Below are 23,181 nucleotides of genomic sequence, written 5' to 3' on the forward strand. Positions count from 1 at the left end.
GGCATCTCTACTTGCTCAAAACCATTTCTTTCCTTTGAAACCTGCTATCTTTTTCCAGTTCTCAGGAAAGACCTTGAGTGAAATCTAATGCAACCTGCTGAAGCTGGATTGATGGCAGGAGGGGCGAGTCAGAATAGCAAAATCTGATGGCCAAATGAAATGGAAGGCAGCACGTTGACAAAGCCACATGAATGTGGTGGGAAATCAATTAAGATTATTAATATAGTCATTAAGGGATATTTCCATGTCAAATGTTATGAAACTCACCAGTGAGTTGTGATTGGGGACAATGGGCTTTTAGATCCCAGACGAGGGAAAGCTCCCAGTGTTGAAACGAGGCATCTTCAAGACAGAAGGTCTGTCAGTGTACAGCTGCTTTCCACTGGAGGACTGAAGGAGTTTGTAAAGTCACAGACAGTGGGTGAGGGAGGGACTGATTGTAGAGGCTGAGAGGCATGATTGGTACACCTTCATCCAGGGACAGCTACCATTAACAGGGCCAAAGTCAGATCCATGGAGATCACAGGTATTGGTGAATACATGAGTGAAGGAGGTACAGCGCCCAAGGAGGCATCTGCTGGCACCATAAGCATTACAATGGGAGAGGCAGGAGCAGAAAAATCTCGCCACACAATTGCAACCCCCCCCCCCCCCCTCCCTCCCTCCCTCCTCCACCTTCACCGTGTCACTTCCGCTAATTGGCTGGTTACTGTTTGATTGTAGGCGACCAGCCTCTTCCAACCCTCTTTGCCAATCCCCTCGACTTCCAGAATCACTGGCAGGACCTGCAGCTCCTGGATTAAACCCATTAATTCTACTTCCATAGATGCTGTCTGATCTGCTGAGCATTTCCAGAAATTTTCTGTCTCTAGTTGAATATGGTTGCCATCACAAAGGAGAAAGTGCTAGAGAAACTAAAAGGTCTGAAAATTGATAAATCTCCGGGCCCAGATGGGCTACATCCTAGAGTTCTAAAGGAGATAGCTGAAGAAATAGTGGAGGCGTTAGTTATGATCTTTCAAAAGTCACTGGAGTCAGGGAAAGTCCCAGAGGATTGGAAAATCGCTGTTGTAACCCCACTGTTCAAGAAGGGAACAAGAAAAAAGATGGAAAATTATAGGCCAATTAGCCTAACCTCAGTTGTTGGCAAAATTCTAGAATCCATCGTTAAGGATGAGATTTCTAAATTCTTGGAAGTGCAGGGTCGGATTAGGACAAGTCAGCATGGATTTAGTAAGGGGAGGTCGTGCCTGACAAACCTGTTAGAGTTCTTTGAAGAGATAACAAATAGGTTAGACCAAGGAGAGCCAATGGATGTTATCTATCTTGACTTCCAAAAGGCCTTTGACAAGGTGCCTCACGGGAGACTGCTGAGTAAAATAAGGGCCCATGGTATTCGAGGCAAGGTACTAACATGGATTGACGATTGGCTGTCAGACAGAAGGCAGAGAGTTGGGATAAAAGGTTCTTTCTCAGAATGGCAACCGGTGACAAGTGGTGTCCCGCAGGGTTCAGTGTTGGGGCCACAGCTGTTCTCTTTATATATTAATGATCTAGATGACGGGACTGGGGGCATTCTGGCCAAGTTTGCCGATGATACAAAGATAGGTGGAGGGGCAGGTAGTATTGAGGAGGTGGGGAGGCTGCAGAAAGATTTAGACAGTTTAGGAGAGTGGTCCAAGAAGTGGCTGATGAAATTCAACGTGGGCAAGTGCGAGGTCGTGCACTTTGGAAAAAAGAATAGAGGCATGGACTATTTTCTAAACGGTGACAAAATTCATAATGCTAAAGTGAAAAGGGACTTGGGAGTCCTAGTCCAGGATTCTCTAAATGCAGGTTGAGTCCGTAATTAAGAAAGCAAATGTAATGTTGTCATTTATCTCAAGAGGCTTGGAATACAAAGTAAGAAGTTTAACAACACCAGGTTAAAGTCCAACAGGTTTATTTGGTAGCAAAAGCCACACAAGCTTTCGGAGCTCTTAGCCCCTTCTTCAGGTGAGTGGGAATTCTGTTCACAAACAGAGCTTATAAAGACACAGACTCAATTTACATGAATAATGGTTGGAATGCGAATACTTACAACTAATCAAGTCTTTAAGAAACAAAACAATGGGAGTGGAGAGAGCATCAAGACAGGCTAAAAAGATGTGTATTGTCTCCAGACAAGACAGCCAGTGAAACTCTGCAGGTCCACGCAACTGTGGGAGTTACAAATAGTGTGACAATCACCAGGCAAGACTGTTCTCTTCCTGTTGGGGAGCACTTCAGCGGTCACGGGCATTCGGCCTCTGATATTCGGGTAAGCGTTCTCCAAGGCGGCCTTCGCGACACACGACAGCGCAGAGTCGCTGAGCAGAAACTGATAGCCAAGTTCCGCACACACGAGGACGGCCTCAACCGGGATATTGGGTTCATGTCACACTATTTGTAACTCCCACAGTTGCGTGGACCTGCAGAGTTTCACTGGCTGTCTTGTCTGGAGACAATACACATCTTTTTAGCCTGTCTTGATGCTCTCTCCACTCCCATTGTTTTGTTTCTTAAAGACTTGATTAGTTGTAAGTATTCGCATTCCAACCATTATTCATGTAAATTGAGTCTGTGTCTTTATAAGCTCTGTTTGTGAACAGAATTCCCACTCACCTGAAGAAGGGGCTAAGAGCTCCAAAAGCTTGTGTGGCTTTTGCTACCAAATAAACCTGTTGGACTTTAACCTGGTGTTGTTAAACTTCTTACTGTGTTTACCCCAGTCCAACGCCGGCATCTCCACATCATTGGAATACAAAAGCAGGGGTGTACTTCTGAGGCTTTATAAAGCACTGGTTAGGCCCCATTTGGAGTACTGTGAGCAATTTTGGGCCCCACACCTCAGGAAGGACATACTGGCACTGGAGCGGGTCCAGCGGAGATTCACACGGATGATCCCAGGAATGGTAGGCCTGACATACGATGAACGTCTGAGGATCGTGGGATTATATTCATTGGAGTTTAGGAGGTTGAGGGGAGATCTGATAGAGACTTACAAGATAATGAACGGCTTAGATAGGATGGACGTAGGGAAGTTGTTTCCATTAGCAGGGGAGACTAGGACGCGGGGGCACAGCCTTAGAATAAAAGGGAGTCACTTTAGAACAGAGATGAGGAGAAATTTCTTCAGCCAGAGAGTGGTAGGTCTGTGGAATTCATTGCCACAGAGGGCTGTGGAGGCCAAGACGTTGAGCGTCTTCAAGACAGAAATTGATAAATTCTTGATTTCTCGAGGAATTAAGGGCTATGGGGAGAGAGCGGGTAAATGGAGTTGAAATCAACCATGATTGAATGGTGGCGTGGACTCGATGGGCCGAATGGCCTTACTTCCGCTCCTATGTCTTATGGTCTTATTTCAGATTTCCAACATTTTCAGTATTTAGCTTGTGAAGAAGTAATTAACCCTTGATTCTGCTTCTGGTTAAACGCAGAAACGTAGAATATCTGTGGCACTGCAGGAAGCCAGAAGGCGCATTATGTCAGTGCCAGCCAATAAGTAAGAGTTTTCCAGCCCAATCCCACTTTCCAGCTCTTTACCTGCAGCCTTGAAGTTTACATGAGTTTCAAGTGCGTGTCCAAGTGCTTTTAAAATGTGTTGAGGACTTCTTCCTCTTTCAGGCTGTGAGTTCCAGGTTCTCCAACACCTCAGGGTGTAAAAGATTCCCTCACAGTGGTTAGCACTGCTGCCTCACAGCGCCCGAGATCTAGGTTCAATTCCGGCCTCGGGTCACTGTCTGTGTAGAGTTTGTACATTCTCCCCGTGTCCTCATGGGTTTGACTGTGTGAGGAAACCGGGTACTCCATATTAGCAGAGTAAATATGTGGGATACAGGAAAAGGGCCTGGGTCAGATTGTTGTCAGTGCACGCTTGATGGGCTGAATGGTCTCTTTCTGCACTGAAGGGATTCTATGAATTTCTATCCCTTCTGCCAACTACTTTATATCTATGTCCCGCAGTTACTAACCTCTCTACTAAGGAAAATGGTTTCTTCCTATCCACTCTATCTGGGATCCTCACAATGTTGTCAACCTCAATTAAATGTCCCTCAATCTCCTCTGTTCTAAAGAAAGCAACTCCTCCCAATCTTCCCTCCAGATTAAAATTTTCCACTTCAGACGGCGACGTCTTTGTAAACCTCCTCTGTACCCTTTCTCTTGCAATCACATCCTTCTTGCGGTTGTTAAATTACATTGCTGCTGTTAATTACTACTTGCTCTACTAGTTTTATTTTAAGAAGTTGGTCTCACGTGTTTTGAGTTTCCGGCACTTTAATCTGCTGAATCACAGTTGTCTGACGGGGGGGGGAGGGATAAAGAAACGACCCAGTGTACAAACAGCTCCATTGTTCCTGAATAAAAACAGCATTACTCGTGATGGCCATCTGATTCTTGCAGTTCCTTGCACCATGAGCACATTCAAACAATCCATGATATTATTCAGATCGGCCACTGACATACATGTCCTTGCATTGACGAAATTCAACAGGGGCCCCTAGAATCAGCAATTTTGCTGTTCTGTTTTCACAGGTGACAGATGTACCAACCTACCAGTGAATGCAGGGCTAGGGAAACAGTGCGGGCAGCAGTGCACAATGCAGAAGTCCCGGAACGTTGTTTATAATGTAACCAGCACAGAGTTTTTTATTAGTGATATCTCTGACCAGGATCTGCAGGCGTATAGCATTCAGTGAGGTGTTGATGCCTTGAATGATGAAGTATTGGCCAAGTGGGATTTTGCGTGGAACATGTTGAAGGAACCTGTCATACTTCTGCATCGACGTGAGGAATAATGGGTGTTTTCCAGCGCACAGCTCTGAGTGCCGGCGGTGTGGAATTGATCTAACGACCGACACAATCGCAGACAATTCTTGACAGGAAACACAGGGCAAGTTACAAACCAAGGTCACGATTTAAATTGGTGCCCACGCCAGCAGGAAAACTAGACTGTTTCCCATTAGTGGAGGGAGTGCTGTCAGGTGGGGGGTGAATGCAATCACAACAGTGACAATGAGAATGGTTAAGAGGTACAATCAAACATGCTGCGAATTTTGGCCAAGTTGTGTTAAACACTGATGCAAGTCAGAGAAGACCGAAGCAATTCACGACCTGTCCAGTGAGATGTGACCTGATACTTCCTGTGTTGACCAACTAAGAATGATCATTTGGACAAGTGCCAGACATCCGGGCACCATTGATTATTCCATATATGGTGAGACTACATGATTTACATGCAACTTAGTATTAACATTTAGGAGTCGTTAACGAATAACTCTATTGGCTATAATTGAACATTATAACAGTTTCTGGTGGTATCATTGGCTGAGTGCCAGAGAAATTCCTTGAAGATTGTCCAAACTTGAGGTTAAAAGAAGTACTTTGAGTCTTTTCCCTCAGCAGAAACTCGAGAATCACAACTCGCTGAGTGAAGAAGTTCTTCCTCACCTCAGTTCTGAATGGCTTATTCTTAGACTATGGCCCCTAGTTCTACACTTCCCCAACATCGGGAATATTCTTTCCGCATCTAGCCTGTCCAGTCCCATCAGGATTTTATATGTTTCTATGAGATCCCCTCTTATTCTTCTAAATTCCAGTGAGTACAAACCCAGTCGATCTAGTCTCTCTTCATATGTCAGTCCTGCCATTCCAGAAGTGAACCTTCGCAGGACTCCCTCAATAGCAGGAAAGTCCTTCCTCAGACTAGGAGACCAAAACTGCACACAATACTCAAGGTGTTGCTTCTTGGAAGTACAGCAGAGAGGGAGAGATTCGCGAGAGGAGTGCTGCGGGTAAGCGCTTTTATTTTTTAACTTACTTTTTCGCGGGTTTTTTTTTAAATATCTAAACCCGGAAGTGGTCGCGCAGGGAGGTCTGGGAGAGAGAGATTTTTTTTTTTCCCCAATAAATTGGAACAAAGAGGAATTCCGATACTCTACACTTGTAGAGTATCCCACCCTCCCTCCTCCTCTAACCTAAAAAAAAAGACCCAGTGAGAGCAGGGCTTTGGAGAAAACAGGAGGAGGAAAGGTAAGTTTAAAATTTTCATTCACTTTTTTTTTCCCTGTGTGTTTAAAAGGGCAATTATGAGTGTGAGGCCAGTATGTTGTTCCCAATGTAGGATGTGGGAGGTCCTGGAGGCTCCTAGCCTCCCGGACGACCATATCTGTGCTGGGTGTGTTGAGCTGCGGTTCCTAAGGGACCATGTTAGGGAACTGGAATTGCAGCTCGAGGACCTTCGCCGGGTTAGGGATAGTGAGGAGGTCATTGACAGGAGCTATCGGCAGGTGGTCACACCGGGACCACGGGAGGAGGGTAACTGGGTAACAGTGAGGAAGGAGAAAGCTCGGTTGATGGTGAGCACCCCGGTGGATGTGCCCCTTAATAATAAGTACTCCTGTCTGAGTACTACTGGGGAGGACAGCCCACCTGGGGGAAGCAGCGGTGGCAGTGTCTCTGGAGCTGAGCCTGGCCCAGTAGTGCAAAAGGGTAAGGAAAGGAGGGGAGTGCTAATTGGGGACTCTACGGTGAGGGGGTCAGATAGGTGTTTTTGCGGACACAGACGGGACTCTCGGATGGTGGTTTGCCTCCCTGGTGCAGGGGTCCGGGATGTCTCTGGTCGAGTCCCAGAAATCCTGAAGGGGGAGGGAGAGGAGCCGAAGGTCATGATGCATATAGGTACTGCTGACATAGGTAGGAAGAGGGAAGGGGTCATGAAAAGAGAATATAGGGAGTTAGGTAGACAGCTGAGAAAGAGGAATGCAAAGGTAGTAATCTCGGGATTGCTGCCTGTGCCGCGGGAGAGTGAGAACAGGAATCGGTGGAGAATGAATGCGTGGCTGAGGGACTGGAGCAAGGGACAAGGATTTGGGTACTTGGATCATTGGGACCTCTTTAGGGGCAGGTGTGACCTGTTTAAAAAAGACGGGTGGCACTTGAATCCCAGGGGGACCAATATCCTGGCGGGAAGGTTGGCTAAGGCTACTGGAGAGACTTTAAACTAGAAAGGTTGGGGGGAGGGAATCGAAATGAGGGGACTGTGAGCGAGGAGGTTAGCTCGCAAATAGATAAGGAATGTAGACAGGGTAAGAGGGAGGTTAGACGAGTGATGGAGAAGGGAAGTGCTCAGGCTGAAGGTCTGAGATGTGTCTATTTTAATGCCAGGAGTGTAGTGAATAAAGTGGATGAGCTTAGAGCGTGGATTGCTGCTTCGAATTGTGATGTGGTGGCCATTACGGAGACTTGGATGTCTCAGGGACAGGACTGGGTGCTTCAGGTGCCGGGTTTTAGATGTTTCAGGAAGGACAGGGAGGGAGGCAAGAGAGGGGGGGGGAGTGGCACTGTTGATCAGGGATAGTGTCACGGCTGTAGAGAAGGTGGACGCCGTGGAGGGATTGACTACGGAGTCTCTGTGGGTGGAGGTTAGGAACAGGAAGGGGTCGGTAACTTTGCTGGGTGTTTTCTATAGACCGCCCAATAGTAACAGAGATGTTGAGGAGCAGATGGGGAAACAGATCCTGGAGAGATGTAGGAATAACAGAGTTGTCGTGATGGGAGATTTTAATTTCCCAAACATAGATTGGAATATCCCTAGGGCTAGGGGTTTGGATGGAGAGGAGTTTGTTAGGTGTGTCCAGGAGAGTTTCCTGACACAGTATGTGGATAAGCCTACTAGAGGAGAGGCTGTACTTGATCTGGTGCTGGCTAATGAACCTGGACAGGTGGAGGATCTCTCGGTGGGTGAGCATCTTGGGGATAGCGATCATAATTCTATCTCCTTCACGATAGCATTGGAAAGAGATAGGATCAGGCAGGCTAGGAAAGTGTTTCTCTGGAGTAAAGGGAAATACAGTGTCATCAGGGAGGAAATTAGACGGGTAAATTGGAAGGAGGCATTCTTGGGGAAAAGTACCGAAGGAGGATTTTCAAAGAATGTTTGTCTGGAGCTCTGCATGACAACGTTCCGATGAGACAGGGGGGTGTTGGTAGGGTACGGGAACCGTGGTGCACGAAGGTTGTGATGAACCTGGTGAATAAGAAAAGAGAGGCGTACAGAAGGTTCAGAGAGCTAGGAGGTGTTAAGGATTTAGAGGAGTATACGGGATGTAGGAAGGAGCTTAAGAAGGAAATTAGGAGAGCGAGAAGGGGTCATGAGAAGACCTTGGCGGGTAAGATTAAGGAGAATCCCAAGGCTTTCTACAAATATGTCAAGAGTAAAAGGATGAGATGTGAAGGCATAGGACCCTTAAAAGGTGAAGGGGGAAAAGTTTGTGCGGAACCGTTAGAAATGGCGGAGGTGCTTAATGAATACTTTACCTCAGTATTCACGGTGGAAAGGGATCTGGGTGGTTGTACTGCTGGTTTGCGGTGGACAGAAAGGATCGAGCATGTGGACATAAAGAAAGAGGATGTGTTGGAACTATTGAATGGCATCAAGGTTGGTAAGTCGCCGGGACCGGATGGGATGTACCCCAGGTTACTGTGGGAGGCGAGGGAGGAGATTGCGGAGCCTTTGGCGATGATCTTTGCATCGTCGATGGAGACGGGAGAGGTTCCGGAGGATTGGAGGATTGCAGATGTGGTCCCTATATTCAAGAAAGGGAACAGGGACAGCCCGGGAAATTACCGACCAGTGAGTCTAACCTCAGTGGTTGGTAAGTTGATGGAGAGGATCCTGAGAGACAGGATTTATGATCATCTAGAGAAGTTTAGTATGATCAAAAGTAGTCAGCACGGCTTTGTCAAGGGCAGGTCGTGCCTTACGAGCCTGGTTGAGTTCTTTGAAAATGTGACCAAACACATTGACGAAGGAAGAGCGGTGGATGTGGTCTATATGGACTTCAGCAAGGCGTTCGATAAGGTCCCCCATGCAAGACTTCTTGAGAAAGTGAGAGGGCATGGGATCCAAGGGGCTGTTGCCTTGTGGATCCAGAACTGGCTTGCCTGCAGAAGGCAGAGAGTGGCTCTGGAGGGGTCTTTCTCTGCATGGAGGTCAGTGACCAGTGGAGTGCCCCAGGGATCTGTTCTGGGACCCTTGCTGTTTGTCATTTTCATAAATGACCTGGATGAGGAAGTGGAGGGATGGGTTGGTAAGCTTGCTGACGACACCAAGGTAGGTGGTGTTGTGGATAGTTTGGAGGGATGTCAGAAGTTGCAGCGAGACATAGATAGAATGCAAGACTGGGCGGAGAAGTGGCAGATGCACTTCAACCCGGACAAGTGTGTAGTGATCCATTTTGGCAGATCCAATGGGATGAAGCAGCAGTATAATATGAAGGGTACCATTCTTAGCAGTGTAGAGGATCAGAAGGACCTTGGGGTCCGGGTCCATAGGACTCTTAAATCGTCCTCGCAGGTGGAGGATGCGGTCAAGAAGGCGTATGGCGTACTAGCCTTCATTAATCGAGGGATTGAGTTTAGGAGTCGGGAGATAATGCTGCAGCTTTATAGGACCCTGGTTAGACCCCACTTGGAGTACTGCGCGCAGTTCTGGTCACCTCATCACAGGAAAGATGTTGAAGCCATTGAAAGGGTGCAGAGGAGATTTACAAGGATGTTGCCTGGATTGGGGGGCATGCCTTATGAGGATAGGTTGAGGGAGCTTGGTCTCTTCTCCCTGGAGAGACGAAGGATGAGAGGTGACCTGATAGAGGTTTACAAGATGTTGAGAGGTCTGGATAGGGTAGACTCTCAGAGGCTATTTCCAAGGGCTGAAATGGTTGCTACGAGAGGACACAGGTTTAAGGTGCTGGGGGGTAGGTACAGAGGAGATGTCAGGGGTAAGTTTTTCACTCAGAGGGTGGTGGGTGAGTGGAATCGGCTGACGTCGGTGGTGGTGGAGGCAAACTCGTTGGGGTCTTTTAAGAGACTTCTGGATGAGTACATGGGATTTAATGGGATTGAGGGCTATAGATAGGCCTAGAGGTAGGGATATGATCAGCGCAACTTGTGGGCCGAAGGGCCTGTTTGTGCTGTGGCTTTCTATGTTCTATGTTCTATGTTCACCCAAGGCACTGTATAACTGCAGCAAGACATCCTTACTCCTATACTCCAATCCTCGTGCTATGAAGGCCAGCATGCCATTAGCTTTCCTCACTGCCTGATTTTTTGCATGCCAAATTTTAGCGATTGTTCCACCATGACACCGAGATCACGTTGCACTTCCCCTTTTCATAGAATCCTACAGTGTAGAAAGAGACCATTCAGCCCATCGAGTCTGCACCAACCACAATCCCACCCAGGCCCTATCCACATATCCCTACATATTTACCCACTAACCCCTCTAACCTATGCATCCCGGGACACTAAGAGTCAATTTAGAATGGCCAATCAACCTAGCCTGCACATCTTTGGTCTGTGGGAGGAAAGCGGTGGTAGTTTCTTAAACTACCACCATTCAAATAATAATCTTCCTTCCTGTTTTTGCCACCAAAGTGCATAACCTCATATTTATCCACATTATATTGCATTTGCCAAGTATTTCACCACTCAGCCAACCTGTCCAAGTCACCCTGCAGCCTCTTAGCATCCTCCTCGCAGCACACACTGCCAGCCAGCTTAGTGTTGTCTGCAAATTTAGAGATATTGCATTCAGTTCCCGCGTCCAAATCATTAATGTATATTGTGAATAGCTGGGTTCCCAGCACTGAACCCTACGATACCCCACTAGTCACCGCCTGCCACTCTGAAAAGGACCCATTAATCCTCACTCTCTGCCTTCTGTCTACAAACGAGTTCTCTATCCACGTCAATACATTACCCCCAATACCATGAGCTTTAATTTTGCTCACTAATCTCTTGTGTAGGACCTTGTCAAAGGCCTTTTGCAACATCCAGATGCAACATCCACTGTTTCACACTTGTCTACTCTACTTGTCACATCCTCAAAAAATTCCAGAAGATTTGTCAAGCACGATTTGGTTAAGGGAAGGACAGGATTGGCAGCTTAACATTCCAGGATACAGATGTTTCAGGCGGGATAGAGGGGGATGTAAAAGGGGTGGGGGAGTTGCACTACTGGTTAAGGAGAATATCAAAGCTGTACTGCGGGAGGACACCTCGGAGGGCTCATACAGCGAGGCAATATGGGTAGAGCTCAGGAATAGGAAAGGTGTAGTCACAATGTTGGGGGTTTACTATAGGCCACCCAACTGCCAGCGGGAGATAAAGGAACAGATATGTAGGCAGATTTTGGCAAGGTGTAAAAATAACAGGGTTGTTGTGGTGGGAGATTTTAATTTCCCCTATATTGACTGGAACTCACTTAGTGCTAGGGGCGTGGATGGGGAAGAGTTTGTAACGAGCATCCAGGAGGGCTTCCTGAAACAGTATGTCGATAGTCCAACTAAGGAAGGGGCCATACTGGATCTGGTATTGGGGAATGAGCCCGGCCAGGTGGTCGATGTTCCAGTAGGAGAGCAGTTCGGGAACAGTGACCACAATTCAGTAAGCTTTAGGGTACTGATGGATAAAGATAAGTGTAGTCCTCAAGTTAAGGTGCTAAATTGGGGGAAGGCTAATTACAACAATATTAGGCAGGAACTGAAGAATGTAGATTGGGGGCAGATGTTTGAGGGCAAATCAACATCTGGCATGTAGGAGACTTTCAAGTGTAAGTTGATAGGGATTCAGGACCGGCGCATTCCTGTAAGGATGAAGGATAAGTATGGCAAGTTTTGGGAACCTTGGATAACGAGAGATATTGTGAGCCTAGTGAAAGAGAAAAAGGAAGCATTTGTCAAAGCTAGGAGGCTGGGAACACATGAAGCAAGTGTGGAATACAAGGAAAGTAGAAAGAAACTTAAGCAAGGAGTAAGAAGGGCTAAAAGGGGTCATGAAAAATCAGTGGCCAGCAGGATTAAGGAAAATCCCAAGGCTTTTTATACATATATAAAGAGCAAGAGGGTAGCCAGGGAGAGGGTTGGCCCACTCAAGGACAAGGGAGGGAATTTATGTGAGGAGCCAGAGGAAATGGGCGAGGTATTAAATGAGTACTTTGCGTCAGTATTCACCAAAGAGAAGGACTTGGTGGATGATGAGTCTGGGAAAGGATGTGTAGATAGTTTGAGTCATGTTGAGATCAAAAAGGAGGTATTGGGGTTCTTGAGAAACATTAAGATAGACAAGTCCCCAGGGCCTGATGGGATATAGCCCAAAATACTGAGAGAGGCAAGAGAGGAAATTGCTGGGGCCTTGAGAGAAATCCTTGTATCCTCACTGGCTACAGGGGAGGTCCCAGAGGATTGCAGAAGAGCCAATGTTGTTCCTTTGTTTAAGAAGGGTAGCAAGAATAATCCAGGTAATTACCGGTGAGCCTTACATCAGTGGTAGGGAAATTATTGAAGAGGATTCTTTGAGACAGGATTTATTCCCACTTGGAAATAAGTGGACGTATTAGTGAGAGGCAACATGGTTTTGTGAAGGGGGGGGTCGTGTCTCACGAACTTGATCGAGTTTTTCGAGGAAGTGATGAAGATGATTGATGAGGGTAGGGCAGTGGATGTTGTCTACATGGACTTCAGTAAGGCCTTTGACAAGGTCCCTCATGGCAGACTGGTGCAGAAGGTGAAGTCGCATGGGATCAGAGGTGAGCTGGCAAGATGGATACAAAACTGGCTCAGTCAAAGAAGGTAGACAGAGGGTAGCAGTGGAAGGGTACGTTTCTGAATGGAAGGCTGTGACAAGTGGTGTTCCTCAGGGATCAGTGCTGGGACCTTTGCTGTTTGTAATATATATTTGGATAGGCTAAGTGAGTGGGCGAGGATCTGGCAGTTGGAGTATAACGTTGACAAGTGTGAGGTTATCCACTTTGGAAGGAATAATAGTAAAATGGACTATTATTTTAATGGTGAAAAATTACAACATGCTACTGTGCAGAGGGACCTGGGGGTCCTTGTGCATGAATCGCAAAAACTCAGTTTGCAGGTGCAGCAGGTGATCAAGAAGGCAAATGGAATGTTGGCCTTTATCGCGAAGGGGATGGAGTATAAAAGGTCTTGCTGCAATTGTACAAGGTACTGGTGAGGCTGCAACTTGAGTACTGTGTGCAATTTTCGTCCCCTTATTTGCAGAAGCCTTGGAGGGAGTGCAGAGAAGGTTCACCACGTTGGTACCGGAGATGAGGGGGTTAGCTTATGGGAAGAGATTGAGTAGATTGGGCCTGTACCCGTTGGAGTTTAGAAGGCTGAGGGGAGATCTTATAGAGACATATAAGATAATGAAGGGGCTAGACAGGGTAGAGGCAGAGAGATTCTTTCCACTTAGAAAGGAAACAAGAACTAGAGGACACGGCCTCAAAATAAGGGGGAGTCAGTTTAGGACAGAGTTGAGGAGGAACGTCTTCTCTCAGAAGGTAGTGAATCTCTGGAATTCTCTGCCCATTGAAGCAGTGGAGGCTACCTTGTTAAATATGTTTAAGTCACAGGGAGATAGATTTCTGATCAATAAGGGAATTCAGGGTTATGGGCAGCGGGCGGGTAAGTGGAATTAAACCACTATCAGATCAGCCATGATCTTATTGAATAGTGGGGCAGGCTCGAGGGGCTAGATGGCCTACTCCTGCTCCTATTTCTTATGTTCTTATATCAATGATTTGGAGGAAAATGTAACTGGATTGATTAGTAAGTTTGCGGACAACACAAAGGTTGGTGGATTTGTGAATAGCGATGAGGACCATCAGAGGATACAGCAGGATATAGATCAGTTGGAGACTTGGGCAGAGAGATGGCAGATGAAGTTTAATCCGGACAAATGTGAGGTAATACATTTTGGAAGATCTAATATAGATAGGAAATATACAGTAGATGGCAGAACCCTTATGATTATTGATAGGCAAAGGGATCTGAGTGTACAGGTACACAGGTCATTGAAAGTGGCAATGCAGGTGGAGAAGGTAGTCAAGAAGGCATACGGCATGCTTGCCTTCATCGGCAAGTCATGTTGCAGCTTTATAGAACCTTAGTTAGGCCGTACTTGGAATATAGTGTTCAATTCTGATCCCCACACTACCAGACGGATGTGGGGGCTTTGGAGAGGGTACAGAAAAGATTTACCAGGATGTTGCCTGGTATGGAGGGCATTAGCTATGAGGAGCGGTTGGAGAAACGTGGTTTGTTCTCACTGGAGCAACGGAGGTTGAGGGGGGACCTGATCGAAGTCTACACGATTATGAGAGGCATGGACAGAGTGAATAGTCAGAAGTTTTTTCCCAGGATGGAAGAGTCAATTACTAGAGGGCATAGGTTTAAGGTGCGAGGGGCAAGGTTTAAAGGAAATGTACGAGGCAGATTTTTTACATAGAGAGTAGTGGGTGCCTGGAACTCGTTGCTGGGGGAGGTAGTGGAAGCGGATACGGTAATGACTTTTAAGGGGCGTCTTGACAAGTACACGAATAGGATGCGAATAGAGGGATATGGTCCCTGGAAGGGCAGGGGATTTTAGTTAAGTCGGGCAGCATGGTCGGTGCAGGCTTGGAGGGCCTATTCCTGTGCTGTAATTTTCTTTGTTCTTTGTTCTCTGATTTCCCTTTAGTGAATCCATGCGGACTTGGACCAATCCTGTAACTGCTTTCCAAATGCTCAGTTATTACATCCTTAATAATTGACTCTAGCATTTTCCCCACCACCGATGTCCCTGTTTTCTCTCTCCTTCCTTTTTTAAAAAGTGGGGTCACATTAGCTACCCTCCAATCCACTGGAACTCTTTCAGAGTCTGTAGAATGCTGGAAAATGATCACCAATACGTCCACAATTTCTAGGGCCACTTCCTTGAGTACTTTGAGATGCAGAGTATCAAGCCCTGGGAACTTATTGGGTTTTAATCCCAGCAATTTCCCCAATACAATTTCCTGACTAATAAGGATTTCCTTCAGTTCCTCCTTCATGCTAGACCCTCTGTCCCCTCGTATTTCTGGAAGGTTATTTGTGTCCGTCTTCATTAAGATGTGCGGGTTAGGTTGATTGGCCACGCTAAATTGCCCATAGTGTCCCAGGATGTGTAGGTTAGAGGGATTAGCTGGGTAAATGTGTGGGGTTGTGGGGATAGTGCCTGGGGTGGGATTGTCACTGCAGATTCAATGGACCAAATGGCCTCCTTCTGCACTGTAGAGTTTCTATGATTCCTATAAGACAGATCCAACGTATTTGTTCAACTGGTCTGCCATCTCTTTGTTGCCAATTACGAATTCACCTGATTCTAACTGTAAGGGACCTACATTTGTCTTCACCAGTCTTTTTTTCTTCACATATCTATAGAAGCATTTACAGCCAGTTTTTATGTTTTTTGTAAGCCTACTCTCGTATTCTATTTTCCCCTTCCGAATTAAAACTTTTGTCCTCCTCTGCAGGATTTTAAATTTCTCCCTGTCCTCGGGTTTGCTGCTTTTTCTGGCCAATTTATATGCCTCCTCTTTGGCTTTAACACTATCCCTGATTTCCCTTTTTAGCCATGGACGAGCCACCTTCCCCAATTTACTCTTACGCCAAACAGAGATGGACAGTTGCTGAAGTTCATCCATGTGTTCTTTAAATATCTGCCATTGCCTATCCACTGTCAATTCCTTAAGTATCGTTTGCCAGCTTATCTTAGCCAATGCATGTCTCATACCATCAAAGTTAGCTTTTCTCAAATTCAAGACCCTCGTCTCAGACTTAACTGTGCCACTCTCCATCTTAATGAAGAATTCTGCCATACTGTGGTCACTCTTCCCCAAAGGATCTCACACCACAAGGTTGCTAATTAATCCTCTCTCATTATTAAATACCCAGTCTAGGATGGCCTGCTCTCTGGTTGGTTCCTCAACATATTGATCGAGAAAACCATCCCTTATACATTCCAAGAAAACCTCCTCCATCGCATTGCTACCAGTTTGGTGAGCCCAATCAATATGCAAATTGAAGTCACCCATGATAACTGCTGTACCCTTACTGCACGCATCTCTAATTTCCTGCTTGATGCCATCCCCAAGCTCAACACTACTGTGGTGGTCTGTACACAACTCCCACTAGCATTTTTTGTCCTTTGATGTTCCGCAGCTCCACCCAAACAGATTCCACATTGTCCTGGCTAATGTCCTTCTAATGTCTATTGCATTAATTTCCTCTTTAATCAGCAACACTACCCCACCCCCTTTCCTTTCCTATTGAATACCCCTGGATGGTGAGTTCCCATCCTGGTCACCATGGGAGCCAGGATTCCGTGATCCCAATTACTTCACATCCGCTAATGATTGTCTGCGCAGTTAATTCAGCCACCTTATTACTTTTCCCCTAACTGCCTTTTGTTTCTGTCTCCACTTTACTTCCCGCTGACTTCCTGCACCAGTTCCCATCCCCCTGCCATATTATAGACATTTCCAGGGGCTGCAAGGCACCACTTCATCACAAAGAGTTAAACAGAATTTTTTCAATCAGGTTGTGTTACAATTCCCAATATTGTAAAGATAAAAGAAGTTGACCCAGATGACCATAGGCTGGTCTCCACTCTGAGGGGGAGAGCTGACTGGTGGTGATTTAACCTGATGGTCACCATCTCTCAGGCGAGGGGCAAGGTTGAGAAGGTGGGGCCTTCATGAATAACCTCAGCCAGTATGGGAATTGAACCCATGCTGTTGGCGTCGCTCTGCCTCACTAACCAGCTGTCCAACCAACTGAGCTAAACTGACCCCAATAATGCACACTTCATATAGCAGTCAGCCCAGACAGTCTCCACATCATGAGGGTCTGTATGACGTGGAGGTCACGGCAGGGAGCTTGGAGACAAGGGTGTGTGTCTTTCAATGGCCCCTCCTCCTCCCAATGCCAGGTCCTCCGATTGGCTGATAGCGGGAACCGGCTGCGGGCAAACGGGACGGGGTTTACTAGGCGGCCTTCAGGAGGTGTTGGAAAGCCATGCTCATCCCATTTAATTCCTGAGCCACTACTGAATTGTGATGGGCTCAGGGATATTGGGAACGGCTCATTACTGAGCCTAATTAACAACCTGCCGCGAGGGGCCAGGAATCCCACATTTGTCCCTCCCTTCAGCGTAATTGGGGAAATTTTTCCATCGCACGTAGATTGACGCAGGGATGTCATGGATTCCACTGCAAAAAGCTGGATTATTCTTCCCATTAGCTCTGTTTCTCTTTCCAAATCCGCCAGGTGAGTTTTTCCAGCATTTTTATTACTGCACAAACATCTGTTTATATCAGTGACTGAAATACATCCTAGTTTGGAAAATATGTATGTAAAAATACGCTGTTCCCAAGACTCCGTGATGTCTATCCAAGTAGGCCACAAAGACAAGGGGCGATGTTCTCTTGTCTCCCCATGGCGTGTTTCTCAGTGGCAAGAGGTGGCCTGCCATTGGATGGACTCCGCCACTGTCAATGGGATTTCCCATTGAATCCACCCTGCGATGCTGGGAAACCCCTGGTGGGGGGCGCACCGTCGGCAGGGTGGGAAGATCCCGCTGGCGTGAACAGTCGTAAGATCTCACCCAAAGACTTGAATAGCCTTAAATTAACAATGCTTGCTTTTCTCTTCAGCCCTTTGTAGCTGTTTAACTTTAACCTGTTGTTCATATCCCTGTTTCCCCTTATTTGTCTTGCTTGCTTGTCTTTCACATTTAGGGTTGGATAAAGTGTCTAAACTGAAAATATAAATCTGGCTTTTCTTTTAATAGATGCTGACAGGCTTACTATTTATTTCTACAATCTTCTGCCTTTGTTTCACAGTTCCAGCACTCGCAATTATTTTTATCTCTCTGTTACAATAACAAAATTAACAGAGTGGGCCATCTGGCCACTTATAATTGGAACCATTTCCCTTTCAAGTCGCGAGAGATTAATTTTATTTAGATTGAAATGAGGAAAATCCTTTCAGTTAATTCATGGCTGGACAGATTTTGACTCTCAGGTTTATAACTCCAACACTGACTCCCACCCAAAACTGGCAAAGAAGGAATTACGTTGCCACCACTGGGTCATCAAAGATCATGGTCAAGAAGGAAAGGGCGGGATGTGAGACTGCCGCTATTGCCCACAGAAATAGTTTTTGGCAGGTTGAGCCCAGTCAGTCAAGCAAACCAGTCTCCTCTCCATTGACTCATTACATTGACATTGGGCGGCACGGTGGCATAGTGGTTAGCACTGCTGCTTCACAGTTCCAGAGTCCCAGGTTCAATTCCAGCCTCGGATCACTGTCTGCGTAGAGTTTGCACATTCTGCCTGTGTCTGTGTGGGTTTCCTCCGGGTGCTCCGGTTTCCTCCCACAGTCCAAAGATGTGTGGGTTAAGTTGATTGGCCATGCTAAATTGACCCTAGTGTCAGGGGGATTAGCAGGGAATACGGCCTGGGTGGGATTGTGGTTGGTACAGACTCAATGGGCCGAATGGCCTCCTTCTGTACTGCAGAGATTCTATGACTCTGTCCACATTTCCTGCTGCCTCGGAAAAGCAGCCAGCATAATTAAGGACCCCACCCACCCCAGACTTACTCTCTTCCACCTTCTTCTGTCGGGACAAAGATACAAAAGTCTGAGGTCACGTACCAACTGATTCAAGACCAGCTTCTTCCCTGCTGCTGTCAGACATCTGAATGGACTTACCTTGCATTAAGTTGATGTTTCTCTACACCCTCGCTATGACTGTAACACTACATTCTGCACTCTCCTTTTCTATGAACGGTGTGTTTTGTCTGTATAACGCGCAAGAAACAATACTTTTCACTGTATGTTAATACATGTGACAATAATAAATCAAATCAAGTCAAAAAGTTAGGAATGGGGTGGGGAGGGCAGTGGCGAGGCGATGATTGTGAAAGTCTGTGCTTAGAGTTGGGGGTAGAGGTTGGGGTGTTAAGGGACAAGGTAGCACAGAGGTTATATTATTGGTCTAGTAGTCCAAAGGCCTGGGTTAATACTCATGAGTTCAAATCCCACCACAGCATCTGGGGAATTTAAACTCATTTAATTCATGAATTAGTTAAACAAAGGCAAAATACGCCAGATGCTAGAAATAGAAAGAAAAAGAACAGAAAATGCTGTAAACACCCAGCAGATACGGCACCATCTATGGCGAAGGAAATAGAGTTAGTGTTTCAAGTTTAACATCCTGCCGTGGGTGGGTTATGGGTTGCGGAGCCTTAGGGAGACCCAGCACAGGTGGGGCAACTTGTATCTGTGCAGGAGCATGCTCTGTCACTGAGGCTGGCTGTAATGTTCATGCCACAGTCAAAGTGGACAATGCTCCACGTCAGCAGCAGCAAGCTCTTAAGCTGAGCACCCATCATCTTTAGGCATCTGTTCCTCGATTCTTTCACAGGGCATTCGCACTGCCTTGTCTACCAGGAATGGGACAATACTCGGTAATAGGCCCATGGAATGCCAACCCTCTACTCAACACTGCTGAAGCATGAGGCCCTCCGGCCGAGGACAATGCACATCTCCAGCCTCCACGCTGCTGAATAGGGCTTTCCATGAGGTTAGGCACTCGCTCAATGGAAATGGATTTGCACTCATACCGTTCCAGACACATGGAGCCATTTATGCCATCTACAGTGGGAGAGATCTTAGAGTCATAGAGGTTTACAGCACGGAAACAGGCCCTTCAGCCCAACTTGTCCATGCTGCCCAGTTTTTACCATTAAGCTAGTCCTAATTGCCCGTGTTTGGCCCATATCCTTCTATACCCATGTAACTGTCTAAATGTTTTTTAAAAGACAAAGTTGTACCTGTCTCTACTACTACCTGTGGCAGCTCATTCCAGACACTCACCATCCTCTGAGTGAAAGAATTGCCCCTCTGGTCCCGTTGGTATCTCTTCCCCTCTCATCTTCAACCTATGCCCTCTAATTTTAGACTCCCCTACCTTTGGGAAAAGATATTGACAAGATGTTGACTAGAACAATCGCTGGGAACTCAGACTGATGTCGACTCGTTTCCTGCTGCTGTTCCAATGGGGTAACCGAGGCTCAGTATCTGCGGGAAGCAGAGCATTGCTGGGCCTGTTCTCAATTCTCTGATGGGGATAGGACAGGACAGGACAGGAATTTCTCATTCAGTATGTAGATGGCCTGGCTAGAGAGGGGGCAAAACTTGACCTCCTCTTGGGAAATAAGGAAGAGCAGGTGACAGAAGTGGTAGTGAGGGATCACTTTGGGACCAGTGACCATAATTCTATTAGTTTTAAGATAACTGTGGAGAATAATAGGTCTGGCCCAAAAGTTAAAATTCTAAATTGGGGCAAGGCCAATTTTGATGGTATCAGGCAGGAACTTTCAAAAGTTAATTGAGGGAGTCTGTGGGAAGGCAAAGGGATGTCTGTTAAGTGGCAGGCTTTCAAAAATGTGTTAACCAGGGTTCAGGGTAGGCATATTCCTCTTAGAGTGAAGGGCAAGGCTGGTAGAAGTAGGGAACCCTGGATGACTCGGGATATTGAGGCCCTGGTCAAGTAGAAAAAAGAAGCACATGACATACATAGGCAGCTGGAATCAAGTGAATCCCTTGAAGCGTATAGATTTAAGAGAGAAATCAGGAGGGCAAAAAGGGGACACAAGATTGTTTTGGCAGATAAGGCAAAGGAGAATCCAAAGAGCTTCTATAAATATATAAAGGGCAAAAGAGTAACAAGGGAGCGAGTAGGGTCTCTTAAGGATCAACAATGTCATCTATATGCAGATCCACAAGGGATGGGTGAGATCCTAAATGAATATTTCTCATCAGTATTTACTGTTGAGAAAAGCATGGATGTTAGGGAACTTGGGGAAATAAATAGTGATGTCTTGAGGAGTGTACATATTACAGAGAAAGAGGTGCTGGAAGTATTAAAGCTCATCAAGGTAGATAAATCTCCGGGACCTGATGAACTGTATCCAGGACATTGTGGGAGGCTAGGAAGGAAATTGCGGGTCCCCTAGCAGAGATATTTGAATCATCGTTAGGCAAGGGTGAGGTGCCTGAAGATTGGAGAGTGGCAAATGTTGTGCCTTTGTTTAAAAAGGGCTGCAGGGAAAAGCCTGGGAACTACAGGCCAGTGAGCCTCACATCTGTGATTGGTAAGTTGTTGGAAGGTAGAGAGACAGGATCTACAGGCATTTAGAGACGCAAGGACTGATTAGGGACAGTCAGCATGGCTTTGTGAGTGGAAAATCATGTCTCACAAATTTAATTGAGTTTTTCGAAGAGGTAACCAAGAAGGTCGATGAGGGCAGTGCAGTTTATGTTGTCTACATGGACTTTAGCAAGGCCTTTGACAAGGTACCGCATGGTAGGTTGTTGCATAAGGTTAAATCTCACAGGATCCAGGGTGAGGTATCTAAATGGATACAAAATTGCCTTCTTGACAGAAGCCAGAGAGTGGTTGTAGAGGTTGTTTTTCAAACTGGAGGCCTGTGACCAACGGTGTGCCTCAGGGATCATTACTGGGTCCACTGTTATTTGTCATTCATATTAATGATTTGGATGAGAATATAGGAGGCATGGTTATAGGAGGCAGATGACACCAAGGTTGGTGGCATAGTGGACAGTGAAGAAAGTTATCTCCAATTGCAACGGGATCTTGATCAATTGGGCCAGTGGGCTGACAAATGGCAGATGGAGTTTAATTTAGATAAATGCAAGGTGATGCATTTTGGTAGATTGAACCAGGGCAGGACTTACTCAGTTAATGGTAGGGCGTTGGGGATAGTTACAGAACAAAGAGATCTAGAGGTACATGTTCATAGCTCCTTGAAAGTGGAGTCACAGGTGGACAGAGTGGTGAAGAAGGCATTCGGCATGCTTGGTTTCATCGGTCAGAACACTGAATACAGGAGTTGGAACGTCTTGTTGAAGTTGTACAAGACATTGGTAAAGCCACACTTGGAATACTGTGTACAGCTCTGGTCACCCTATTATAGAAAGGATATTATTAAACTAGAAAGAGTGCAGAAAAGATTTACCAGGATACTACCAGGACTTGATGGTTTGAGTTATAAGAAGTGGCTGGATAGACTGGGACTTTTTTCTCTGGAGCGTAGAAGGCTGAGGGGTGATCTTATAGAGGTCTGTAAAATAATGAGGGGCACAGATCAGCTAGATAGTCAATATCTTTTCCCAAAGGTAGGGGAGTCTAAAACTAGAGGGCATAGGTTTAAGGTGAGAGGGGAGAGATACAAAAGTGTCCAGAGGGGCAATTTTTTCACACAGAGAGTGGTGAGTGTCTGGAACAAGCTGCCAGAGGTAGTAGTAGAGGTGGGTACAAATTTGTCTTTTAAAAAGTATTTAGACAGTTACATGGATAAAATGGGTATAGAGGGGTAAGGGCCAAATGCGGGCAATTGGGATTAGTTTAGGGGATTAAAAAAAAGGGCGGCATGGACAAGTTGGGCCGAAGGGCCTGTTTCCATGCTGTAAACCTCTATGACTCTGTGACTCTATGACAGGACAGGACAAGACAGGCTATCACTGCCTGCATGTGCTTGTGGATGATGTCACCCATTCTAAACGTGGGTCAATGCCACTGCAAGAGTGGCAACGCTGGTGAAGTTTGCACTCAACTGGTGTAATCCCTGCTGCTGGTCACTCCTTCTCTGAGACCTCAGGTGGCTCCAATGTTCTTGGCAACACTTCATGCGTTACTGGCCCTGCGGGAGAGATGATAGTGATGTTAACAACTTCCTCATCCATTTCCATCCTCCTGCCTGTCCATGCTCTGGAGATTCCTCTCATCCCCAAGGGTTACAGAGGCTCCAGTGCAAATAATTGTCAGAAAGTTTGGCTCCCGCAGCCATTACCTTTCTCACTCTCTCCTGGCTCAGCACCTGCCTCACCTTCTGCAACAAGTTGGTCTCCATCCAATCTGATTGAACAAAGAATAAAGAAAATTACAGCACAGGAACAGGCCCTTCGGCCCTCCAAGCCTGCACCGACCATGCTGCCCGACTGAACTAAAACTCCCTACCCTTCCAGAGACCATATTCCTCTATTCCCATCCTATTCATGTATTTATCCAGATACCACTTAAAAGTCACTATCGTATCTGCTTCCATTACCTCCCCCGGCAGCAAGCTCCAGGCACCCACCATCCTCTGTAAAAAAACTTGGCTCGTAAATCTCCTTTAAACCTTGCCCCTCACACCTTAAACCTATGCCCCCTCATAATGGACTCTGGGAAAAAGCTTCTGACTTCTGTCCATGCCGTTCA

General features: G+C 46.3%; 1 protein-coding gene across 1 annotated transcript in view; it reads right to left on the reverse strand.

Moving 5' to 3' along the window:
* The window catches only part of st3gal5 (ST3 beta-galactoside alpha-2,3-sialyltransferase 5), a 219,366-nt gene extending 196,533 nt beyond the window's left edge, over positions 1–22,833 (reverse strand). The window contains exon 1 of the mRNA XM_078223763.1: positions 22,772–22,833. The gene's annotated coding sequence lies outside the window, so the exon portion shown is untranslated. The remainder of the gene's footprint in view (positions 1–22,771) is intronic.
* Positions 22,834–23,181: the final 348 nt, after the last annotated feature.

The sequence above is a fragment of the Mustelus asterias genome, chromosome 1, assembly GCF_964213995.1.
Source record: "Mustelus asterias chromosome 1, sMusAst1.hap1.1, whole genome shotgun sequence".
Classification (NCBI taxonomy): Eukaryota; Metazoa; Chordata; class Chondrichthyes; order Carcharhiniformes; family Triakidae; genus Mustelus; species Mustelus asterias.